The sequence below is a fragment of the Cryptomeria japonica genome, chromosome 3, assembly GCF_030272615.1.
Source record: "Cryptomeria japonica chromosome 3, Sugi_1.0, whole genome shotgun sequence".
Taxonomy (NCBI): domain Eukaryota; kingdom Viridiplantae; phylum Streptophyta; class Pinopsida; order Cupressales; family Cupressaceae; genus Cryptomeria; species Cryptomeria japonica.
Genome location: NC_081407.1, coordinates 930,357,863 through 930,385,689, shown reverse-complemented (window position 1 = coordinate 930,385,689; position 27,827 = coordinate 930,357,863).

The following is a 27,827-nucleotide window of genomic DNA, read 5'->3' as shown; positions in this document are numbered from 1 at the left end:
TCATCCTCAGTGTTGGTGAACAATATAACCTGTCGGTGAACCAAATATCATTGACTATACATAAGTCACTGAACTTGCTTGTGAACATAATGTGCCAATTCAACATAATCAAAGATCTCCAGAAGGATAAGTGTTGATAAGTGTTGACATCAATGACAAAACCACTGCAACACATTCAAAATACTAACAATCTCCACATTTGGAATTGATGCCAACACAAAGATGGAAAAACATCTAAGTAGCAAAACAGAATGCCAAAAACCAAAAACCATCAATCTCCAGAATAGATCAATACTAGAAACCAAAAAATACAAATGCAGAGAGTCTATATCTCTCCCCCAATGAATAATCTCTCCCCAAAGGATAATGTTATTTTTCCATAGATATCTCTCCCCCTTTGACATAAAATGCCAAAGAAATACAAATACCAGATACAACCAACTCATAAAACTAGTTACAATAACCAACTTCTCCAACTACTCCCCCTGAAAAGTAGCTCTCCTCCATCAAAGCTAGAAAAAAAGTTCTCTGTAAATTATGTCAGTTTGATGCCAAGCATCAAATGTCTAAGTCTCTACCGATGAGGGTATAACCCCAAGCTGCTCTCTAAGATATTCAAAAATTTCCTTAGACAAAGGCTTAGTAAACATATCTGCAATCTGCTCTTTAGTATTCACATAAACCAATCTTACTTCTTTCGCTTCAACATTCTCTTTTAGAAAATTATATTTGATAGAAACATGTTTAGTTTTAGAGTGAAATACCAGATTCTTAGATATATCAATTGTTGTTGAATTATCATAGTAAATGATTATAGGTTCTTTGCATTTTACCTTTATGTCCTTCAACATTTGCTTGATCCATAATACCTGAGTACAATTAGTTGTTGCTGCAACATATTTTGATTCTGATGATAATGATGTACAACTCTATTTCTTCCTCAACCATGAAATCAATCTCCTACCAAGAAAGAATTCCCCATCAGTGGTTCTCTTTTTGTCATCTATATTACCTACCTAATTAGCATCGGTGTAAGCACATAGATCAAAATTTTCATCTTTAGGATACCATAAACCAAGATTTGTTGTGCCTTGTAGATGCCAGAAAATCCTTTTCACTACTGATTCATGATTTTCTCTAGGATTACTCTGAAATCTTGAAACAATACACATTGCATTCATTATATCAGGTCTTGTTGTAGACACTTTAAAATAATTATTTTAATTATTTTTAATTCCTCACATAATTAATTAATTAATTATGTTAATTCAAATTCTCCTCGATATTAATCAATTATATTTAATATTGTCACTATAGTATGTGACTGATTTATTTAATAAATCAATCCCTTTCTTTATTCTTCTAAAAATTAAATCAGTAAACTAGTCTAGTATGTGACTGATTTATTTAATGCTTAATATTGGTAAACCAGTCTAATATGTCGGTAGACAGTTTTAACAGTTAATTGCAATACCGGTAAGGATTAATGCGTGAAACAAAAAGACAAAGTCATCCACAACACATAGCACCAATATTTGTATGTGGAAGAAAACCCACGGTGGGAAACTTTACCCACAATCAGATGATACTACTATAGATAGTAATTGTAAACAAATGGGGTCTGCACATGCAGAAAGGCCAAGCACCTAAAGCTCATTGCTCAATCACAAAATAGGAGTCACACTGACTAATATTTGATTGTTAAATCCAATAAGAATGTACTGCTCAAAATAGCATCTTCATATGTTGTATTTAGTACTGGTGTAGTTCTGATTGTCTTCACAAAAACCCTCCTTCAACTTCAAATGATGTCTACGTGTATTGTTGGCATTACAATAGAAAGGAGATTGTTGGCATTTCAATAAGGATATTGAGAAGGTTGTTGGAGATTATTGATAGAACTAAAGAAGGATGATTACTATCTTAATAATATTGTTTTATCATTGATTTCAAGAAATTGATTTTTTGATTCAGTATGATGTTGTCATATCTTAAGAAGTATGTGTTGATGAGTATTAGGAGGTCGGTAAGTGACACAGAAAGAATGTGATAATAAAGGGGAGAAATAAGTTATTCAATGGGCAAGTATTACTGAGTTAGACAATGATGAGATCATGTTGTTTTGATTGCTTTGATATCCTACACATGTTGTTGATTATAAGTTTAATATTGTATTATGTCATCGAGCAAGGAACCTAGTCGATAAACCCTAAGGTTATTGATATCGGTTAAAGAAGGCAGAATGTCTACTGAGCAAAGTTCAGTATTAACCAAGTAACAACCAAGTTATAATAGATCACATTGGATGGATAAAAGCATTATTTAATGAAGGATGCTGATGAGCTAGAGATGAATAAATGATTGGTATGTCGCGCAAGAAGTTTTTGTTAAGGATCTATGGCAATAAAAACTCAAGAGGAAAATCTACAACATAGATTGAACCGCAATAACCTAGCACAAGTTCCTAGGAAGGAATGCAAGTTCCAAAGCGAGGTAAAACATTTTCAGATCAAAGGATTCATTGAACCTAGTCTAGTTTAATGATCTGATGACTAATATTGATCATGGGAAATGTGATCAAGGAGATTAAGCAGTTAGAAATTGTTTATAAATAAAGAATTGTTGATAATCAATGTATGTGGGCAAATGTATGCACTGTGATGCTATAGGATTGTTTACCAAGCTCAGAAGCTTGAAGATCTGATTGAAGAATAGATTGAGAAGCCCAATAAGGGACTAGATAAGTCTTATGATAAGATTGTTTTGAGCAAATAGAATCTGCTTTAGCATTTCAGATGTGAAGTTGCAGATATAATTTATTACTGTTATTTGTTTTGTAAGTGACAGGAAATCTCTTACCCGAGTTGACCTAATAGTCTTATTTGTAAACCCTCTAGCAAGGTAACATTCTAAATGAGTGTTTGAAATCCTTTGACAAGGTCACTTCTAACAAAGTGCAAGACTCTAACAAGTCTGAGGGAAATCCCTTAACCGGGTCACATCTAGCAATGTGTTTGTAATCTTTAACAATATTTGCTTTTAATCAAACATACTCTAGTAGGGTATATATCTTAGTGGGTCCAAAATGCCACAGTGGTTTTTCCCTATTTGGGTTTCCACCTTAAATCTGGTGTTATATGTGTTGTGATGTTATCTATTCATATGTTTGAATGTTTTACAGTTTTGGTTACATATTCTGAACTATAAGCTACCAAGGTTGAATCAGTTGAATATATTGAACAAGTTAAGTTTGGATGATTCACCCCCCCCTCTCATCTAACTAACTATTGGCATCAAAAGTTTACAAATGGTATCAGAGCAGTGGACTACGGAAGAAAAGTTTAAAGGTACTTGAGGCAAAGATCCGAAGATGTATAAAAGGGATGCACCAAAGCTGAACAAGTCAAGTTTCTCCACATGGCAAAACAGGATGAAGCTACACTTATCAGGAATTGGAGAATATGCAACATATTATTTGGAGAATGATTACATACCACCTAGCACCAACCTGATGACCATGGAAGAGATAAAGGCAAAGCAAGAACATAGTCAAGCTATGATTGAAATAACATCAACATTAACTGACTCAGAGTTTAATAATCTAGAAGGTTGTAATGATGCAAAAGTGAAGTGGACCAAGCTCATATCTGTGTATGGCGGTGATGAACATGTTCAAAGAGAAAAATTAGATAGTCTAAGAGGACAACTTGAATCTATGAGAATGAATGAAGGTGAGAACATAACCCAATATAGTACAAGGTTAAAGGAAATTGTCAATCAAATTAAAGGAGTAGGAGGAACTATTGAAGAAAAGGATGTAACAAGTAAGTTGTTGACAACCCTTCTACCTGCTTATGCCATTCGAGTCTCTGCAATCAATGAATTAAGGTCTATACCAAACATGCTAGTCTCTTTAGATGCCACTATCGGTAAGCTACATGCATTTGAGTTAAGTAATTTTGATAAGAGTGGGTCTTAGATAAATAAAGTAGAATTTGCATTCAGTTATTTTCATATTGGTGAATCTGATGACTACAATGATAGAATTAATAATTATTCTGAAGGAAATCACAGTGGAGCAAGTGAGAGATTTCATAAAAACATGGAAGAAGTAGACAAATTGTATGAGGAAATCAGAAAGCAAGAAGAGTTTGAAGCACTATTGGCCAGAAGGTTACCAAGAGACAAAGGTAAGTATAAAGGAAAGCTACCTTTAAAATGTTTCAATTGTGATAAAATAGGACATATGGCTTCTAACTGTCCTGACAAAGAATCTAGTGAAATAAGAGAATACTGAGATAACAGGAAGAAAGACAACCAATACAGAGGACACTGAGACTTCAGAAGAAGAGATAGAAAAACATGTCTAGTAGCTGATGAGGAATCCAACGATGATAAATATGATGAAACTGATACTGAGGAAGTTGTTTATGTGGCTATTAAAGATGGATCAGATGAAGAAAGGTATGAAGAAAAATCCCTAATATCTCACATAAATAATAATGATTCTTAGATCATAGACAGTGGATGCTCACATCATATGACAGGTGATAAACAAAAGTTTGTTAAGTTAGAAGACTATGATGGAGGATATGTAAGATTTGGTAATGATGCACAATGTCCGGTGAAAGGTAAAGGATCTATAACACTTCTTGACAATGCTAAATGTGATGATGTATACTGGGTTGAAGGTTTGAAATACAATTTGTTGAGTGTAGCATAGCTAAACAATATAGGATACATAATAGAATTCCAGAAGGGATGTGTCAAAGTTCATGAAAAACATGGAAAGCTGGCTACTACCAAGACACAAACAAAAGGTAATACATTTCATCTTGACTCAACTCAGCACAAATGTCTATATGCAAAAATAGAAGATACCTGGTTATGGAATAAAAGGTTTTGTCATGTAAATTTTGATAATCTGATCAAAATAAGTAAGAAGCACCAAGTAAAAGGTCTACCGAGCTTGGAAAAACCTGAGAATGCTATATGTCAAGGATGTCAGATGAGTAAGATGACAAGATCAAGCTTTACAAGTAAGTTCTACACTTCTAAAGGAATTTTAGATCTAGTACACACTGATCTTTGTGGTCCCATGAAAGTTCAAAGTTATTATGGTGATAAATATATCATATTATTTGTGGATGATTACTCAAGGATAATGTCAGTTATGTTTGTTTTTAATAGAAAAATCAGAAGCTTTTCAAATGTTTAAATGGTACAAGGCAAGAGTTGAAAATGAAACAGGAAGACAGCTGAAATGTCTTTGATCTGATAGAGGAGGAGAGTTCACTTCTGATGAATTTAACTTATTCTGCAATGATCATGGTATAAAAAGGCAAGTGTCTGCACCGAGAACACCTCAGCAAAATAGGATAGCTGAGAGAAGAAACAGATCAATTGTAGATTGTGCCAGAACCCTAATGATAGAAAAGAGGGTACCTCAAACATTTTGGAGAGAAGAAATCAGCACTATAGTTTACACCCTGAACCGAGTACAACTGAAGAAAGGAACTATGAAGACACCATATGAAATCTGGTATGACAAGAAACCTAATGTAAGTTATTTTAAAATCTTTGGAAGTAGATGTTATGTTCACAAAGATGACAAAAATGGAAAGTTTGATCAGAAAAGCGAGGAAGGAACATTTCTTGGTTATTCTTCTAAAAGTAAAGCATTTAAATGTCTAATCAAATCATCTAACAAAATAGTAGAAAGTACAAATGTGAAAATTGATGAATTTGCAGAAAGAAATGATGAAGGAAACTCCAAAGAACCAGAAAATTATGAAGAATTTGTTTATGTTCAACTGAGAAGTCCTACCAAGAAATTTTCTTAAGAAAATGAAGATAATATCTAGTTACTGAGTGATGAAGAAGATCATACAGAGCCTACTGAGCCTATATTAGCCAAATATGTTAGAAGAAATCATGCATCAAGTCAGATTATAGGAGATAAGGATGATCTAATGATGACAAGGAACAAATTGAGATAGAACACATGTCTGATATCTTAATTTTAACCGAGAATAGTAAAAGAGGCATTTAACAATGGAGATTGGGTAAATTCTATGACAGAAGAGATTGATCAAATCAAGAAGAATGAAACATGGACATTGTTGGCATATGCACACTCCAATGAGACATTGTATGTGATTGAAGCCTTTTTCATTGATGCCAAAGGGGGAGTAGTAGGATGAGAAAGTTCAAAACATAGGAATCATATGCTCAGGGGGAGCTCTCACATTTTTGGTAACATTTTCAGACTGCACACTTTTGAACATTTTTTGAAATTTCTCATGAGTGTTGCCATCAATGCCAAAGGGGGAGATTGTTGGCATATGCACACTCCAATGAGACATTGTATGTGATTGAGGGTTTTGTCATTGATGGCAACCTTGCAATCCTATGGCACCAACAAAGACATTTTACCAGTATTAGCAAAACACATTCTACACTGGCATCAGGACATCGACACTGGCACTGACACAGAAGAAAAGAAGTATACCAGCATAGAGGCCGATAGGATTTTGTTATACAATATTTTATTTATTATTGTAAGCCGACTTGGAAAATTGTAAAATGACTCTTATATATAAAGGAGATCATTGTAGACATTTGTAGGAGTGATGAAGAGAGTAAAAGAAAAATATTAGGCAGACCTAATGTGCGAAATATAGGTCAAGGGGTATATGTAAAGAACAGAGCAGGAACCGGTACTGAATCTGGCATTGAAGATGCTATTGTAAAGCAGTACAAGTTATTGGATTTGTATAATCCTTATTTGTAAGTCAGTGTGACTTCCCATTGAGCAGTGAGCTCTAGGCAGTAGGCCTTCCTACATGTGCAGGCCCCTATTGTAAATAATATTCTCTTATTGGCCAGTAAGTGAATATTGTGGGTACAAATCCAACTGAGGTTTTTCCCACACTGGGTTTCCTCGTTAACATCTTGTGTTATGGTGTGTTTTTCATGTGGATGTTCTTGATTTTGCTTATTGCATTATTTCTTGCATACTAGTACACTGTTATATTATGTTCTGCATGTTTTAAGTTAAGAAAATCCTATCACCGGTCAAATACTGATTCACCCCCCCCTCTCAGTATCTGTGGGACCCCTAATAGACATTGGTCCCAAGATTGAAGGACAAAAATGTAATTGGTACAAAGTGGATTTTTAGAAACAAGCTAAATGAAAAAGGTGAGGTCATTCAGAACAAAGCAAGACAAGTTTGCAAAGGTTATGCTCAAGAAGAAGGAATAGATTATGGTGAGACTTTTGCACCTATGGCTAGACTTGAGGGAGTAAGAACATTGTTGGCATATGTTGCTTTCAAAAATTTCAAGGTATATCAAATGGATGTTAAATCTGCATTTTTAAATGGTATACTAGAAGAAGAAGTTTATATTGAAAAGCCTGAAGGATTTGTTGAAGACAAGAGTAAAGATCAGGTATGTAAATTAAACAAAGCTTTATATGGTCTGAAACAAGCACCTAGAGCAGGGTATGAGTGATTGCACTCTTACTTAATCAAGATTGGTTTTATAAGAACAAGTGAAAATAGGAATATGTACATGAAGAATGATGAGGACAATGGAATACTGATCTCAGCCATATTTGATGATGATATTATTTTTTGTGGAAATGATTCTCTATGCAAGAACTTTGGAAATGAAATGTGCAAATAATTTGAGATGTCATTAATCGGTGAGATGAAGTATTTTATAGGTTTACAAATACTGCAAATGAAAGATAAGATTTTCATTACTCAATCCAAGTACATAAAGGAAATCTTGAAGAAATTTGGAATGGAGGATTCTAATCCTGTAAGTACTCCTATGACTACTAACTATAAACTATCAAAGAATGATGAATCTGCATCTGTTGATGAGACACTTTACCAATCTATGATTGGAAAGTTGCAATATGTTGTTCACAGTAGGCCAGATATAGCACATGCAGTAGGAATAGTTGCAAAATTTTCTACAGAGCCCAAAGAAACCCATATGACAGTAATCAAGAGAATTTTCAGATACTTGAGAGGCACTGAAGATTATGGCTTAGTCTATGAAAAGAGGAATTATTTTGATTTAAGAGTTTATATTGATGCTGATTGGGCAAGAAACATTGATGACAGGAAAAGCACAAGTGGTGGAGCTTTCTTCTTGGGAGATAGACTAGTAAGTTGGCTTAGCAAGAAACAAGGATGCATTTCACTATCAACAGCCAAAGCTGAATATGTCGTTGCAGCATTGAATTGTACAAATATAGCAGGGATAAAGCAATTGTTGGAAGGTATAAATGAGAAAGTTACCAAGCCAGTAACTATATTCTATGATAATACTAGTGCCATTAACATTTCAAAGAATCTGGTAATGCACTCTAAGACAAAACATATCTCTATAAAGTATCATTATCTCAGAGAAGAAGTTCAAGAGAAGAAAGTTGTGATGGAATACATCAGTTCAAAGGAGCAAATAGAAGACATCTTCACAAAGCCACTGCCAAGGGACACTTTTGAGTATCTCAGAAGCAAGTTAGGGGTCCTACCCCTATCTTCTACTCACTGATAGAGTTTAGTGAAAGCATCAATTCGATGACTCTATAGCATATTATTTGTGGATTGATGCTGATTTACACACTTTAGGAGGTTTTCTAAAGGTGTACAGGAAATAGTGAATAGAGACAAGTTGCTCTGACCAAGACTGACTTGATACATGTGTAACATAGCAAGGCAAATCACTTCATAGGGGAAGAAACCATGAACATTTTTTTGGCATTGTTGTCAAAGGGGGAGAAGAATAAATGGAGAAAACATCAAAAGACTAATGACAGCGGGAGAAGACTTCAAGAAAAGTCTAATAGCAATCTAAATCTGAATCAGTTGGAACAAATCAAGATGGTTTTGCCATCAATGCCAAAGGGAGAGATTGTTGGCATTACAATAGAAAGGAGATTGTTGGGATTTCAATAAGGATATTGAGAAGGTTGTTGGAGATTATTGTCTTAATAATATTGTTTTGTCATTGATGTCAAGAAATTGATTTTTGATTCAGTATGATGTTTCCATATCTTGAGAAGTATGTGTTGATGAGTATTAGGAGGTCGGTAAGTGACACAGAAAGAATGTGATAATAAAGGGGAGAAATAAGTTATTCAATGGGCAACTATTACCAAGTTAGATAATGATGAGATCATATTGTTTTGATTGCTTTGATATCTTACACATGTTGTTGATTATAAGTTTAATATTGTATTATGTCACCGAGCAAGGAACCTAGTCTGTAAACCTTAAGGTACCTAGTCGGTAAACCCTAAGGTTATCAATATCAGTTAAAGAAGGCAAAATGTCTACTGAGCGAAGTTCAGTATTAACTGAGTAACAACCAAGTTATAATAGATCTCATTGGATGGATAAAAGCATTATTTAATGAAGGATACTGATGAGATGGAGATGAATAAATGATTGGTATGTCGTGCAAGAAGTTTTTGTTAAGGATCTATGGCAATGAAAAATCAACAGGAAAATCTACAAAACAGATTGAACCGCAATAACCTAGCACAAGTTCCTAGGAAGGAATGCAAGTTCCAAAGCGAGGTAAAACACTTTCATATCAAAGGATTCATTGAACCTAGTCCAATTTAATGATCTGATGGCTAATATTGATCATGGGAAATGTGATAAAGGAGATTAAGCGGTTAGAAATTGTTTATAAATAAGGAATTGTTGATAAACAATGTATGTGGGCAAATGTATGCACTGTGATGCTACAGGATTGTTTACCAAGCTCAAAAGCTTGAAGATCTTATTGAAGAACAGATTGAGAAGCCCAACAAGCCCAACAAGGGACTAGATAAGTCTTATGATAAGATTGTTTTGAGAAAATAGAATCTGCTTTAGCATTTCAGATGTGAAGTTGCAGATATAATTTATTACTGTTATTTGTTTTGTAAGTGACAAGAAATCTCTTAACGGAGTGGACCTAATAGTCTTATTTATAAACCCTCTAGCAAGGTAACATTCTAAATGAGTGTTTGAAATCCTTTAACAAGGTCACTTCTAACAAAGTGCAAGACTCTAACAAGTCTAAGGGAAATCCCTTAACCGGGTCACATCTAGCAATGTGTTTGTAATCTTTAACATGATTTTCTTTTAACCAAGCATACTCTAGAAGGGTATTGTAGACACCTAAAATTGTCCAGTCTAATTAAATAAATATTTTTATTTATTTAATTATTTTAGCCTAATTCATCTATTAATTAAATAAATCTTTATTTATTTAATTAATTCATTTATCCTCTTCTAGCCTCATTTCTCATTTAAATAAATACCTTTATTTATTTAAATTATTATTTTCTTAAATTAAATAAATATCTTATTTATTTAATTGATCCCACTTCTTCTATTAATTAAATAAATCTTTATTTATTTAATTCATTCATTAGCCTTTTCCACCCATGACACATGTCATTAATCTCTTAATTCATACACTACCTACCCCTTTCATTATTTTATTATTTCTTTTACCTACCCTCTAATCATAGCCGACCTCTTTTTACACCTCTCAATCTTATCCCTCCATTTCATATAGTGTCTTCTATATAAGGAGATGCTTCCTTCATTATCAAACCCGAATCAATCATTCTAATCAATCATTCTAACTACTTGATCAATTGACTACATGGCATATGAGATCCTACTTGCAACCACATTTTCATTCTTTGTTGAGCTCTTGTGCACAAATAAAATCTAAGAGCAAATATATCAAGCAAGATCAATGGAGATAGGAAAAATGGAGATGCAAACCCTATTGGACATGTGATGGTATAATCTTTGTGATTTCATGTGATTTGCATTGTCTTAGGTAATCTTCATATGTTATGGTGGATCTTTGTTGTTGTTAGGCTAGGGTTTTGTGGTTGAATTCATTTAGCCTTTCAATATTGTTATTATTGTTATCCATTTTCACCATAAACAGGTATATTTCTTAGTGGGTCTGAAATCCCATAGTAGTTTTTCCCTATTTAGGTTTCCATGTTAATCTGGTGTTATATGTGTTGTGATGTTATCTATTCATAAGTTTGAATGTTTTACAGTTTTGGTTACATATTCTGAATTATAAGCTACCGAGGTTGAATCAGTTGAATATATTGAACAAGTTAAGTTTGGATGATTCACCCCCCCCTCTCATCTAACTAACTATTGGCATCAAAACTTTACATGTATATTTCTGCTTATTCTCACATATACCTTCACACAATCCTTTTTTGCATTCCACATTCGATCTTACAAATAAGATCTTACATTTATACCATACCCTAAGACCAATTTTAGTAGGTCAGCTTTAAAGGATAATACAATAAAATTAATTTACAAATCAATTAATACCTAATGCAATAACTGATTCACAATGTCGGCTTAATGCATTTACAACAACAATAAGTCATCTTCATAGTATGCCATGCTGATCTGGAAAAGATAAACCTGCCGGTGTATAACCTGGACCTATTTGCTGGTAACAGCAAATATGCAAATACAAATATACCAATAAACAAAACTCCAATACAAGGTGTCCACATGATGTCTTCGACATGACAAAGTGTTTTCCATGCCCTTCCAAGCATCAGTGATCATTATATCCTGTCGGTGTACCAGAGTTGATAAGTGTTTAGTAGGTCTTAACATCAGTGACAAAACCATACCAAAATACCAACAATCTCCCCCTTTGGCATTGATGGCAATACAAGATGGAAAAACCATCAAAGTGCCAAAACAAAAATGCCAAATACCAAAAACCAACAATCTCCCAAAAAGAGATCATAACCAGAAATCAAAATATAGATACAGAGAGTAATAATCTCTCCCAAATAACAATCTCTCCCCCTAGGAGCAACATGTGTTTTCCTTGTGTTTTTCCATACCAATCTCTCCCCCTTTGACATCAAATGCTAAAGTTATTACCAGGCCAAGTTCATATATAAAATACTAATCGATTTAGTATACCAACTACTCCCCCTGAGAAGTACCTTTCTCATCAAAGCTGGAATAAGAGATTTCTCTATTTAATTTTGTTGGTTGATGGCAATCATCAACTTCCTAAGTCTCTACCAGTGGGGGTATGACCCCAAGCTGGTCTCTAAGATATTCAAAAGTCTCCTTAGGTAGAGGTTTAGTGAAGATATCTGCAATCTGCTCTTTAGTATTCACATAAACTAGTTTTATCTCTTTTGCTTCAATATTTTCCCTTAGAAAATTCAGTTTGATAGAAACATGTTTTGTTTTAGAATGTAATACCAGATTCTTAGATATATCAATTGTTGTAGTGTTATCACAATAGATAGTAATAGGTTCCTTGCATTTTACCTTTATATCTTTCAACATTTTCTTAAGCCATAGTATCTGTGTACAGTTAGTTGCTGCTGCAACATATTCTGATTCTGCTATTGATAAAGATGTACAACATTGTTTCTTACTTGACCAAGAAACTAGTGTGCTTCCAAGAAAAAATGCACCGCTGGTGGTGCTTTTTGTATCATCCACATCTCCTTCCCAATTTGCATCTATGTATGCACATAATTCAAATTTTTCATCTCTAGGATACCATAATCCAAGATTTATAGTGCCTTGTAAGTATCGAAAAATCCTTTTTACTATTGATTCATGATTTTCTCTAGGATTACTCTGAAATCTTGAAACAATACATATTGCATTCATAATATCAGGTCTGGTTTGTGTCAAATACAGTAAACCTCCTATCATAGATTTGTATCTAGTTGGATTAACAAGTGTAGATTCATCCCTTAGTGATAATTTGTCATTTGTAGTCATAGGTGTGCTTACCAGTTTAGAGTTCTCCATCCCAAATTTCTATAGTAACTCCTTTAAGTATTTGGATTGACTCAAGAATATACTTTTATCAGTCTGTGAAATCTGCAATCCTAAAAAGAATTTTATTTCTCCAATCATAGACATTTCAAATTCTTGTTGCATTTTAATAGAAAATTCTTTACATAATCCATTTTCTCCTCCATAGATAATATTATCAACAAAAAATTCTATAACCAAGATGTCATCATTAGTCACTTTGTAATATAAGTTGTTGTCAACATAACCTTTAGAAAAACCAATCTTCCAAAGATACTTATCCAATCTTGCATACCAAGCTCTTGGAGCTTGTTTCAATCCATACAAAGATTTTCTTAACCTAAAAACTATATCTTTGTTATCTATCAAATAAAATCCATCAGGTTGTTCAATGTAAACTTCTTCTTCAAGATTTCCATTCAAAAATGCACATTTACTATCCATTTTATATACTTTGTAGTTCTTATGTGCTACAAAAGCCAAAAATAATCTAACTGCCTCAATTCTAGCTACCGATGCAAAGGTTTCATTGTAATCAATTCCTTCTTTCTAAGAATATCCCTTACACACTAGTATTTCTTTATTTCTAATAACCTTACCATCTTCATTAAGTTTGTTTCTGAATACCCATTTGGTTCCAATTAGATTTTTATCTTTAGGCCGGAAAACTAATGTCCAAGTGTTATTCTTCTCAATTTGTTCTAATTCTTCTTCCATAGCTTTAATCTAGTATTTATTTTCACATGCCTCATTAACTAATGATGGTTCAATTTGAGAAATAAGACATACCTCTTCATTTTTCAATCTTCCCCTTTTCATAACTCCTTTATACTTGTTTCCAATTATCTGATCTTCAAAATGATTGAGTCTTACATACTGGGGTGTCTTTGTTTGTTGTTGTTCCTCAGTTACTATGGAATTTTCATATGATATCGGTGTAACTGGATCTTCATTCTATACTAGTGGATTCAGTGTAGGTTCATTTGCCAAAAATTTTGTTGGTTCAGAGTCTATATACCTTGAGGTTCCTCAGAATTGTTCATCAATCTTTACATTTGTACTCTCAACAATTTTCTGCAATCATTTGTTAAAACATCTATATGCCTTTCTCTTAGATGAATAACCAAGAAATATTCCTTCATCACTTCTAGGATCAAATTTTCCAATATACTCATCTCTTCTAATATAGCATTTACTTCCAAAAATTCTGAAATATTTAAGAGTAGGAGTAATACCAAACCATAGTTCATGAGGGGTCTTACCAGTTTCACCTTTGATGTGAACTTTGTTGAATGTATAGACTGTTGTACTTACTGCCTCTTTCCAATATACATGTGGTAGGTTTTCTTCTAATAACATACTTCTTGTTGCATCCAAGATAGTTTTGTTTTTCCTTTCAACAACTCCATTCTATTGTGGTGTCCGAGGTGCTGATAGTTGTCTTCTGATTCCATTTACTTCACAGAATGCATTAAATTCCTTAGATGTAAATTCTCCTCCTTGATCTTATCTTAGACATTTGATTTTCTTACTGGTTTCATTTTCTACCATAGCTTTGAACAGTTTGAACTTGCCAAGTGCTTCTAATTTTTCTCTGAGAAAAGTAACACAACACATTCTAGAATAGTCATCAATGATTAGCATGAAATATCTATCACCTTGTAAGCTTTTAGTTCTAGCTGGACCACATAAATAAGTATGAATTAAATCAAGAGAATTATTGGATTTTTCTAGAATACTTTTGAAACTAGCTCTAACTTGTTTTCAAAATTGACATTCCTTACATACTGTATTGTGAGGTTTGACAATTTTAGGTAAATCTCTAACTGCCATCAAAGTTTACATGACAGATTCTCTTATGCCATAGCCAACTTTCATCAATATGTGCAATTAAGAATGTCTTTTCACTGTTATTCAAATGAAAGATATTACCTCTAGTCTGATTACCGGTTGCAATTTCCAAACCAGTTCTATTCATGATTTTGCATTTTCCATTTTTGAATTGTAACTGAAATCCTTTCTCAACTAATTGACCAACACTCAAAAGATTATGTTTTAAACCTTTAACATAGTAGACATTGTCAGTATTATTCTTACCATCAAGAGATATTGTACCCTTACCTTTGATCAAACAAAATTTATCATCTCCAAATCATACTAAGCCTCCATTGTATTCTTGAAAGTACAAGAATTTACCTTTATCTCTTGTCATATAATGTGAGCATCCTGAATCAATGATTCACTCATCCTTTACTTCAAATTTAGTTGCCAAGGCTTGTTCTACCGGTTGAGCAGTAGGTGTCAGTTGATCTTCTGTTATAGCCACAAAAACCCATCCATTGTCTGTCAGATCCTCATCAGAATCATCAATCACTCCTTCATCGGTAATGTAACCAGATTTGTCTTTATTCTTCTTAAATATGCATCTTTGTTATTCAGGGTTAGGCTTGAATGTTCTTCTAGCTTTTTCTCTTAGTCTAGCATGTCCATCTGGGAATCTTGAATCCATATGACCAATCTTATTGCAGTTAAAACATGTAAAGGTTGCTTTACCTTCATACTTACTTCCAACTGGACCTTTAGGCATTTTCCTTGCAAATAGTGCTTCAAGTTCTTCAAGTTCTTCATTTTCTTTCCTACTTTCTTCAAGTTCTCTTGCATAAAAGGCTTTCCAAACTGATTTATCAAATGATGGTGTAGATGATGTAGATTCTTTAAAGGCTAAATCTGTCTTTATAGTAGCAACAGGACCAAATTCTTCAATTTCAAAAGTTGAAAGTTGGCATTGTTCTTAACTTATTTATAGTAGTGACTTTCATTTTATATGCTAGTGATCCTCTTAAAACTTTTGAAACAATCTCATCCTCACTTAAGGTTCCTTTACAACATTTAATACCTAAAACAATCTCATTTACTCTTTCCATAAAAGCAAAAATCCTTTCATCTTCTTCCATTTTCAGATGTTCATACCTGACCTGGAAGCTTTCAAGTTTTGCAATTTTGACTGTGGAATTTCCTTCATTCAGTGTTTCCAAATGATCCCAAATAGCTTTAGCAGTAGACCTATCTGATAGTCCCATGATTTGTTGATCAGATAATGCGCTCAAAAGTGCTTCTCTTTCTTTGCAATCATTTTCCTCATCTTTTTCCAAGGTAGGTGGATTAGGCTGACCAGGAATAGGAGCAGTATAACAATTCTTTGTAACATTCGAGATGTCCTTTCTAATGCAATTTAGTTGTGTCTCCATTCTGATCTTTCGTATGCCATAGTTGGTTCCATCAAATTTAGGACTGTCCTTCCTGAAATAGTTAGTAGACATTGGATCTCCTGAAGCTGTTAAACTTCTACAAAAGAGGAATAGGCTCTGATACCAATTGTTAGGTCCAGGAGACAACTGAGAAGGGGGGGTGAATTAGTTGTCTAACAAATTCAAACCAAAAATAACTTAACCAACTTAATGCTTAATATCGGTAAACCATTCTAATATGCTGGTAGATAGTTTTAACAGTTAATTGTAATACCGTTAAGGATTAATGCATGAAAAAAAAAGACAAAGTCATCCACAACACATAACACCAATATTTGTACATGGAAACCTTGTAAGGGGAAAAACCATGATGGGAAACGTTACCCACAATCAGATGATACTATTGCAGATAGTAAGTGTATACAAATGGGGTCTACACATGCAGAAAGGCCAAGCGCCTAGAGCTCACTACTCAATCACAAAATAGGAGTCACACTGACTACAATTGGATGGTTAAATCCAATAAGAATGTACTGCTCAAAATAGCATCTTCATATGCTGGATTCAGTATCGGTGTAGTTCTGATTGTCTTCACAAAAGCCCTCCTTGAACTTCAAATGATGTATGCATGTATAGCTCTGCTTATTCTCACATATACCTTCACAAAATCCCTTTTTTCATTCCACATTCGATCTTACAAATAAGATCTTACATTTATACCATACCCTAAGACCAATTTTAGTAGGTTGGCTCTAAAGGATAATACAATAAAATTAATTTACAAATCAATTATACCCGATGCAATAACCAATTCACAATGTCGTCTTAATGCATTTACAACAATAATAAGTCATCTTCATAGCATGCCATGCTGATCTGGAAAAGATAAACCTGTCGGTGTATAACCTAGACCTATTTGCCGGTAACAACAAATATGCAAATACGAATATACCAATAAATAAAACTCCAAGACAAGGTGTCCACATGATGTCTTAGACATGACCAAGTGTTTTTCATGCCCTTCCAAGTGCCAGTGATCATTATATCCTGCTGGTGTACCAGATACCGGTGACTATGCATAACTCACTTGCTTGCCAGTGAATGTTGTTGTTTCTCCAAAGTGCCAGAGTTGATAAGTGTTTAGTAGGTGTTGACATCAATGACAAAACCATACCAAAATACCAACATAACACACATGATTCCTCCAAATCATCTTCCTAATTCATCATTAACCTAATAAAGTCTTCTAGAAACCCCCTAAACTCACTTAACCTTATTCTTCTAATTTTTAATTCCCTCCACTCATTCTCTCTCCTATTCAAATCCTCCTACAAATCCTATCCCACCTAATCTTTCCTCTAATCTCCCTCCTAATGAGTTTCTAGTGGCTAATCATCATGATTAGCCACAAAAGTCAACTCCTTGTCCCTTCCATCCAACCACTAGCTTTAAATGCTCTTTTCCTAGGTGAATGTGAGATTTTCAAAATCTCACATTCCTCTAGGCATCCCCTCTCCCAAGTAATTTTTAATTCCATCTTATTCCTCCAATCCTCATAATCATCCCTTTTTGGAGAATTTTTAATTCCTCCTCCCCATCCTTCAAGGAATGTCACATCCCTTGCTCTTCTCAAGGAACATTGGGAAGTCTTCCCAATACACCTTTCTCTTCTCAAGACACATTGGGAAGTCTTCCCAATGCACCTTGAGGAGTGTGGAGACAAGAAATGCCTTATAGGAATATCTCTTAGTCTCCACACCCTCTCTTGGGCCTTGTGTGAGCTCACAAGAAATCCTATCCCTTCATCTTGAATCCATCCTAGCCATCCATTTTTCCTCTCCTCTTCCTATAAATTGAGGACTTCATCCCTTCATTCTTCATCTCCAAGATTAGTAATCTTATGCTACCCTTTTGAGCCTAGTAAAATCATCTTAGCAACCTTACCATGTCAAAATCATCTCTCACCCACACTTAATCATCTCATCCCTATCATCCTTCAAGATCCATCTCATTTGTGCACAACATTGGAGATCCATCGACATCAAGCAAGAAAGAGGAGCACATCAAGTGGAGTATCATCCAAGGGCACCTTCACTTCATCAAGCTCCATCCAAAGGAGAAGGTAAAATAGCAAGGTATAAGCATTGTCTTCATGTTGTTTTTATGGTGATTTGGTTTATGCTTCATCTTCTTATGTTTTTAGTGTTTGATTTGCATATTAACAATCCAATCCACCTTGCTTCATTTTCCCTTCTTCACTTATTTGTGTCGAATAGAGTAAACCTCCAATCATAGATTTGTATCTTCTCAGATTGACAGGAGTTGAATCATCCTCCAATGACAGAACTTATTAGTTGTAGTCATAGGAGTACTTACCAGTTTAGATTTTCCATATCAAATTTATTTGGTACTTCCTTCAGGTACTTTGTTTGATATATGAATATTCCTTTATCAGTCCGTGAAATCTGCAAACCTAAAAAAGAATTTTATCTCTCCAATCATAGACATTTCAAATTCTTCATGCATCTTATTAGCAAAGTCTTTACACAATCCATCTTCTCCTCCAAAAATGATGTCATAAAAAAAAACTTCAATAAACAAGATGTCTTCATTAGTCACTTTGAAATATATTTTTTTGTCAGCATTACCTTTAGTGTAACCAATCTTCAAAAGATATTTGTCCAATCTAGCATACCAAGCTTTAGGAGTTTGCTTCAATCCATATAAAGCTTTCCTTAATCTGCAAACCATATCTTTATCATTTGTCAATGCAAATCCATCAGGTTGTTCAATGTAGACTTCCTCTTCAAGATCACCATTCAGAAATGCACATCTTATATCCATTTGATACACTTTATAGTCCTTGTGGGCTTCAAATGCAAGAAATAATCTGACTGCCTCAATTTTAGCTATCGATGCAAAGGTTTCATTGTAATCAATTCCCTCTTTCTGTGAATATCCTTTACACACTAATCTTTCTTTGTTTCTGATTACCTTACCATCTTCATTAAGTTTATTTTTGAATACCCATTTAGTTCCAATTACATTTTTATATTTAGGCCAGGGAACCAATGTCCATGTATTGTTCTTTTCAATTTGTTCTAATTCATCTTCCATAGATTTAATCCAATGTTTATCTTCACATGCCTCAATAACAGATGCTTGTTCAATTTTAGAAATTAAACATACCTCTTCATTTGCTAGTCTTCCTCTTGTCATAACTCCTTGATACTTATTCCCAATTATCTAACTTTCAGGGTGATTCAGTCTTACATACCTAGGTGTGTTCACTTGTTGTTGTTCTTCAGTCACTATGGAATTCTCTGATGATGCTGGTGTGACTGGATCAACATTTTGTACCGGTGCACTTTGTATAGGTTCATTTGTGATCATCTCAACTGTTGGTTCAGAATCCATAGATCTTGAATTTCCTCTAAAGTGTTCATCTATCTTCACATTTTCACTCTCAATGATTTTCTACAATCTTTTAAAAAAATAGCTATATGCTTTTCTCTTAGATGAATAACAAAGAAATATACCTTCATCACTTCTAGGATCAAATTTTCCAATATACTCATCTCTCCTAATGTAGCATTTGCTTCTAAATATTCTAAAATATTTAAGAGTAGGAATATTACCAAACCATAATTCATAAGGTGTCTTACCGGTTTCTCCTTTGATGTGAACTCTGTTGAAAGTGTAAACCCTTGTATTCACTGCTTCTCTCCAATACACATGAGGTAGATTTGGTTCTGATATCATCCTTCTAGCTGCATCTAGAATAGTTTTTTTCTTCCTTTTTACAACTCCATTTTGCTGAGGTGTCTAGGGTGTTAATAGTTTTCTTCTAATTCCATTCACTTCACAAAATGTATTAAACACCTTAGATGAAATTCACCTCCTTGATCTCATCTTAAACATTTGATTTTCTTACTGGTTTCATTCTCTACCATTCCTTTGAATAATTTGAATTACCCAAAAGCTTTTGATTTCTCCCTAAGAAAAGTAACCCAACACATTCTAGAGTAATCATCAATGATTAGCATAAAGTATCTATCTCCTTGTAGACTTCTTGTTCTTTCTGGACCACACAAGTCAGTATGAATTAAATCAAGAACATTATTGGATTTCTTAGAAATGTTGTTAAAAGTTGTTCTAACTTGCTTTCCAAATTGACATTCCTTACATATAATATTATGAGGTTTTACAATCTTAGGTAAATCCCTTACTGCCTTAGATAAACTAATCTTTACAATGCAATCAAAATTCACATGAGAGTCTTTTATGCCATAACCAACTTTTATCAATATGTGCAATCAAGCATGTCTTTTCATTATTATTGAAATGAAACATATTACCTATAGTCTGATTACCAGTTGCAATCTCCAAACCAGTTCTATTCATGATTTTTCATTTACCATTCTTGAATTGTAACTGAAATCCTTTTTCAACTAATTGACGAACACTCAAAAGATTATGCTTCAAACCTTCAACATAATAAATGTTGTCATTATTGTACTTACCATCAAAAGCTATAGTGCCTTTTCCTCTGATCAAACAAGCTTTGTCATCCCCAAATCTTACTAGACCTCCATTGTATTCCTGAAAAGATAAGAATTTACTTTTATCACCAGTCATATGATGTGAACACCCGGAATCTATAATCCATTCATCATTTTCTTCAGTTTTAGCTGCCAGGGTCTACTCTATTGGTGGAATAGTAGGTGTCGGTTGATCTTCTGTTATTGCAACAAAAGCCCATCCATTGTCTGTTGGTTCTTCATCAGAATCATTAGTAACTCCTTCATCAACATAGTAAAATGATTTGTCTTTATTCTTCTTAAATCTATATCTCTGATATTCAGGGTTAGGCTTGTATGTTCTTTTAGCTTCTTCTCTCGATCTTGCATGTCTATCGGGACATCTAGACGGCATATGACCAACTTTATTGCAGTTAAAACATTTAAATGGTGCTTTACCTTCATACTTACTTCCAATAGGACCTTTAGGCATTTTCCTTGCAAATAGTGCTTCAAGTTCTTCCAATTCTTCATTTTCCCTCTTGATATCTTTAAGTTCTCTTGCATAAAGTTCTTTCCGATCAGATTTATCAGATGATGATGATGATGATGTAGATGATGATTATTTGAAGGCTAAATCTATTTTAATTGTAGCAATAGGACCAATATCCTCAAGCTCAAATGCTGAAAGTTTTCCAACCAAGGTATCTCTAGATACTGATGTATTAGGCATTGTTCTCAACTCATTAATAGCAGTTACTTTCATTTTGTATGCTAGTCACAATGCTCTCAAAACTTTAGAAATAATTTCATCTTCACTTAAGGAAACCCCATAACATTTTGTTCCCAAAATAATTTCATTAACCCTTTCTGTAAAAGCAAGAATTCCTTAATTTTCTTCCATTTTCAGATTTTCACACCTGACCCGGAAGCATTCTAGTTTTACAATTTTGATAGTGGTATCTCCTTCATTCAATGTCTCCAATTTATCCCAAATAGCTTTAGTAGTAGATGGGTCTAATAATCCCATGATTTGCTAATCTGACAAGGCGCTCAAGAGTGCTTCTCTTGCTTTGCAATCATTCTCTTGATCCTTACCCAATGTTGGTGGATTAGGTCGATTCGGTGTAGGACCAACATAGTCATGCTTTGTAACATCTCATATGTCTTTTCTAATACAATTCAGATGTGTCTCCATTCTGATCTTCCATATACCATAGTTAGTTCCATCAAGTTTCAGATTGTCCTTCCTGAACAAGTTAGTTACCATAGAATCTCCTCAAGTTGTTAAACTTATGCAAAAAGAGGATTAGGCTCTGATACCAATTGTTAGGACCTAGTAGCAACTGAGAGGGGGGTTGAATCAATCGTCTATTAATTTCAACCCAAATATAACTTAATCAAACTTGATACATAGTACTGGTAAACCAAAGATAATGGCGGTTAACATATTAACAGTTAATATTAATATCGATAAAACTTAATGCATGAAACAGAAAGAGAAACAACATCCACAACACACAACACAGAGATTTGTACATGAAAACCCTATAAGGGGAAAAACCACAATGGTAAACCTTACCCACAATCAGATGATACCACTATAGATAGTATGTGTGTATAAATGGAGTCTACACATGTAGAAAGGCCAACCACCTAGAGCTCACTGCTCAATAACAAAATAGGAGTCACACTGACTATAATTAGATGATTAAATCCAATGATAATGTACTACTCAAAGTAGGATCTCCAATGTTGGATTTAGTATTGGTTAAGCTCTGATAATCACCTTCTCTATGGTTTTCTCATATGATCTTCTATACTCGCACATACCATGTTACAATACCATAACCATATACCTTCTGCATATTCCTCACTTCCATCATCTCACAAATGAGATCTTACATATATACCATGACCTAAGACCAAATGTGTAGGTCGGATCACAAAGAATATTACAATTAAATCAATTATAAATAAGTCAAGATGTGATGCATCATGTCGGCTCAATGCAATTACAACAATACCAATTGATTAAATCCTCTCCATAACGTGTTGTGCTGATCTAGAATAGATAATGCATGTCGGTCCATAACCTAGACCAATTTGTCGGTAACAACAAATATGTCAACCTGACTAGACCAATAACCAAAATACAAAAACCAAGTGTGCAAACCATGTCTTAGACATAACCAAGTGATCTCCAGATGATAACAAGTCATCCTCAGTGCTGGTGAATAATATAACCTGTCGGTGAACCAAATACCTATGACTGTACATAAGTCACTGAACTTGTTGGTGAACATAATGTGCCATTTCAACCTAATCAAAGATCTCTAGAAGGATAAGTGTTGATAAGTGTTGACATCAATGACAAAACCAATGCAACACATCCATAATACCAACATCTGATATGTCTCGGTAAGATTATTTAGGAGATCACACAGAATGGTGTTATAGCTCATAATCCAACATCTGGAAACCCTCCTCTGACAAACTTGGATAAGGAGATTGAGAATGATTGTAGAGAAAGAGAATCCCTCTTGTGTGCACTTTCTGATCAACAAATAATAGGATTAACTTACAAATCATCTGGAAAGGCTATATGGGATAAGTTGGAGACACTTAATGAAGGTGACCCTACTGTGAGATTGCTAAACTTGATGGTTACCCGGTGAGATATGAAAACCTGAAGATGGAAGAATATGAAAGGATTACTGCATTCATGGAAAGGGTAAATGAGATTGTTATGGGAATTCAATGTTGTGGTGGAACTCTGAGCGAAGATGAATTTATTTCTAAAGTTCTAAGAGCCCTACCACTAGATTACAAGATGAAGGCTACTACGATTAATGAATTGAGAACAATGACTAATACTTTTGTCAACAGAGATACCCTAGTTGGGAAATTATCTGCTTTTGATCTTGAAGAATTTGGACCTTCTCGAGCTATCAAGTCTGAACCTTCTTTTCATGCATCGGCATCATCAACTAGTAAACAACATTGGAAAGCTTTATATGCAAAGGAATTGGATGATATGAAGAGAGAACATGGTGGGTTTGAGAAACTTGAAGCACTATTTGCTAGAAGAGTACCCAAAGAACTGGTAGGAAGTAAGTATGAAGGAAAAGCACATTTTAAATATTTTACATGTAATAAAATTGGTCATTTTGCATCTAGATGTCCTGAAAGGAATTCAAGATTTGAAGAAAGAGTTAGAAGATATTTTAAGCCTAACCCTAGATATAAAAACAAATATAAGTATAGGAAAAATAGAGACAAATCATGCTACATAGTGGATGAGGAAGGTACTACTGATTCCGATGATAAACCGGTAGAAGACTCTGCTAGTGGTTTCAGCAATGATAAAGAATGGGTGTTCTTGGCTATCAAGGAAGATGTTATGACACTAGAAGAGAATGTACCTGAAGAGAAGGCACTTGCTACTAAAATTGAAGACAAGGATGAATGGGTAATTGACAGTGGTTGTTCACATCTTATGATTGGAGATAAAGGGAAGTTTCTATCTTTGAAAGAATTTGATGGAGGTCTGGTTAGATTTGGAGATCACAAAGCATGTATGATCAAAGAAAAAGGAACTAGAGATCATTGGATGATAAGAACAATACCAATAATGTTTTCTTTATTGAAGGTTTGAAGCATAATCTTTTGAGTGTAGGATAATTGGTCGATAAGGGATTTCAATTACAGTTCAAGGATGGAAAATGCAAAATAATTAACAGATCTGGTTTGGAAATTGCAACCGGTACACAAAAAAAATATAATATATTTCATTTGAATTCCAGTGAGAAGACATGTTTGATTTCACAAATTGATGAGAGTTGGCTATGGCATAAGAGGCTATGTCATGTAAATTTTGATTGCATTGTAAAGATTAGTTCAACTAAGGTAGTTAGAGATATACCTAAGATTGTGAAGCCCTATAATCCAGTATGTAAAGAATGTCAAATGGGTAAACAGGTCAGAACCTCTTTTAGGAGAATATAAGATAAATCTAGTGATGTTCTTGATCTTATTCATACTGATTTGTGTGGCCCTGATAGAGTTAAAAGTTTTCAAGGTGATAGATATTTTAAGCTAATCATTGATGGTTATTCTAGAATGATGTGGGTTACTTTTCTAAGGGAGAAATGTGAGGCTTTTGAAAAGTTTACAATCTTTAAAGCTAAAGTTGAGACTGTTGGTATTTTGGTATGGTTTTTTCATTGATCTCAACACCTACTATCACTTATCAACTCTGGCACTTTGAAGAATTGGCAATGTTCACTGGCAAGCAAGTGACTTATGCATAGTCACTGGTATCTGGTACACCGGCAGGATATAATGTTCACCGGCACCTAGAATGGCATGGAAAACACTTGGTTATGTCGATGACATCATTTGGACACTTTGTCTTGGAAATTTGTTCATTGGCATATTTGTATTTGCATATTTGTTGTTATCGGCAAATAGGTCCAAATCATTCACCAGCAAGCTTATCTATTCCAAATCAGCACGGCACGCTATGGAGATGTTTTATTAATGTTGTAATTGAATTGAGCTGACATGTTGAATCAGTTATTGCATTGGACATTATTTTATTTGTAAAATGATTTTATTGTAATATCCTTTAGAGCTGACCTACTAAAATTGGTCTTAAGCTATGATATAAATATAGGATCTTATTGCGAAAAAGAAATTGTTTGAAGGTATATGCGAGAATAAGCAGAGCTATACACGTAGACATCATTTGAAGGTTGAAGGAGGGTTTTGTGAAGACAATCAGAACTACACCGGTACTGAATCTAGCATAGTAAGATGCTATTTTGAGTAGTACATCCTTATTGGATTTAACCATCCAATTGCAGTCAGTGTGACTCCTATTATGTTTGAGCAGTGAGCTCCAGGCTCTTGGCCTTTCTGCATGTGCAGACCAAATTTGTATACACATACTATCTACAGTAGTATCATTGGATTGTGGGTATGGTTTCCCACCGTGGTTTTTCTCTTATAGGGTTTCCACGTACAAATATTAGTGTTATGTGTTGTGGATGTTATTGTCTTTTTGTTTCATACATTAATCTTTACCGGTACTATAATGAACTGATAAAATTGTCTATCGGCATACAAGTCTGATTTACCAGTATTTAGCATTTAAGTTGGTTAAGCTGTTTTGGTTTGAATTTATTTTGACAACTGATTCACCCCCCCAGCCCCCCCTCTCAATTGTCCCTAGGACCTAACAATTGGTATCAGAGCTTAGTCCTCTTTTTGCAGAAGTTTAACAGCTTGAGGAGATCCAATAACTACTAACTATTTCAGGAAGGACAGTCCTAAGCTTGATGGAACCAACTATGGAATATGGAAGATCATAATGGAGACACATCTAAATTGCATTGGAAAGGACATCTGGGATGTTACAAAGAATGGCTATACAAATCCTACAACCAGTCAGCCTAATCCACCAAACTTGGTTAAAGATAAGGAAAATGATTGCAAAGCAAGAGAAGCACTTTTGAGCGCATTACCAGATCAGCAAATCATGGGATTATTAGATAGATCAACTACTAAAGCTATTTAGGATCATCTAGAAACATTGAATGAAGGAGATTTCACAATCAAAATTGCAAAACTTGAAAGCTTTCGGGTCAAGTATCAAAATCTGAAAATGGAAGAAGATGAAAGGATTTATGCTTTTATGGAAAGAGTAAATGAAATTGTTTTGGGTATTAAATATTATGGAGGAACCTTAAGTGAAGATGAAATTGTTTCAAAAGTTTTAAGAGGATTGCCACCGACATATAAAGTGAAGGTTACTTCTATAAACGAGTTAAGAACAATGCCTAATACATCAGTAACTAGGGATACATTGATTGGAAAACTTTCATCTTTTGAAATTGAAGAATTTGGTCCTGTTGCTACTATACAGACAGATTTAGCTTTTAAGGCATCAACATCATCTGCACCATCATTTGACAAGTCTAATTGGAAAGCCTTTTATGCAAGACAACTTGAGGAAAGCAGGAGGGAAAATGAAGAACTTGAAGAACTTGAAGCACTATTTGCAAGGAAAATGCCTAAAGGTCCAGTTGGAAGTAAGTATGAATGTAAAGCACCCTTTAAATGCTTTAACTATAATAAAATTGGTCATATGGCTTCTAGATGCCCTGATAGACATGCTAGACTAAGAGAAGAAGCTAGAAGAACATACAAGCCTAACCCTGAATATCAGAGATACAGATTTAAGAAGAATAAAGATAAATCTTGTTATCTTGCTGATGGAGTCACTGATGATTCTGATGAAGATCTAGAAGACAATGGATGGGTTTTTGTTTCTTAAGTTGGAGTTAAGGAATATAATGGAGGTCTAGTAAGATTTGGAGATGATAAAGCTTGCTTGATCAAAGGTAAAGGTACAATATCTCTTGATGGTAAGCATAATAAAGACAATGTTTACTATGTTGAAGGTTTAAAGCATAATCTTTTGAGTGTTGGTCAATTAGTTGAGAAAGGATTTTAGTTACAATTCAAGAAAGGTAAATGCAAAATTATGAACAAAACTGGCTTGGAAATTGCAACTGGTAATCAAACTAGAGGTAACATCTTTCATTTCAATAATAGTGAAAAGACATGCTTGATTGCACATATTGATGAAAGTTGGATATGGCATAAGAGACTCTGTCATGTAAATTTTGATTGCATGGTAAAAATCAGTACTACTAAGGGAGGTAGAGATTTACCTAAGTTTGTCAAACCTCACAATCCAGTATGTAAGGAATGTCAATTTGGAAAACAAGTTAGAGAATCTTTTAAAAGTATTCTAGAAAAATCCAATAATTCTCTTGACCTAATTCATATTGATTTATTTGGTCTAGCTAGAACTAAAATTTTACAAGCTGATAGATATTTCATGCTAATCATTGATGACTACTCTAGAATGTGTTGGGTTACTTTTCTCAGAGAAAAATCAGAAGCACTTGGGAAGTTCAAACTATTCAAAGCAATGGTAGATAATGAAACCGGTAAGAAATCAAATGTTTGAGATCAAATCAAGGAGGAGAATTTACATCTAAGGAATTTAATGCATTCTATGAAGTGAATGGAATAGAAGACAGTTATCAGCACCCCAGACACCACAACATAATGGAGTTGTTGAAAGGAAAAATAGAACTATCTTGGATGCAGCTAGAA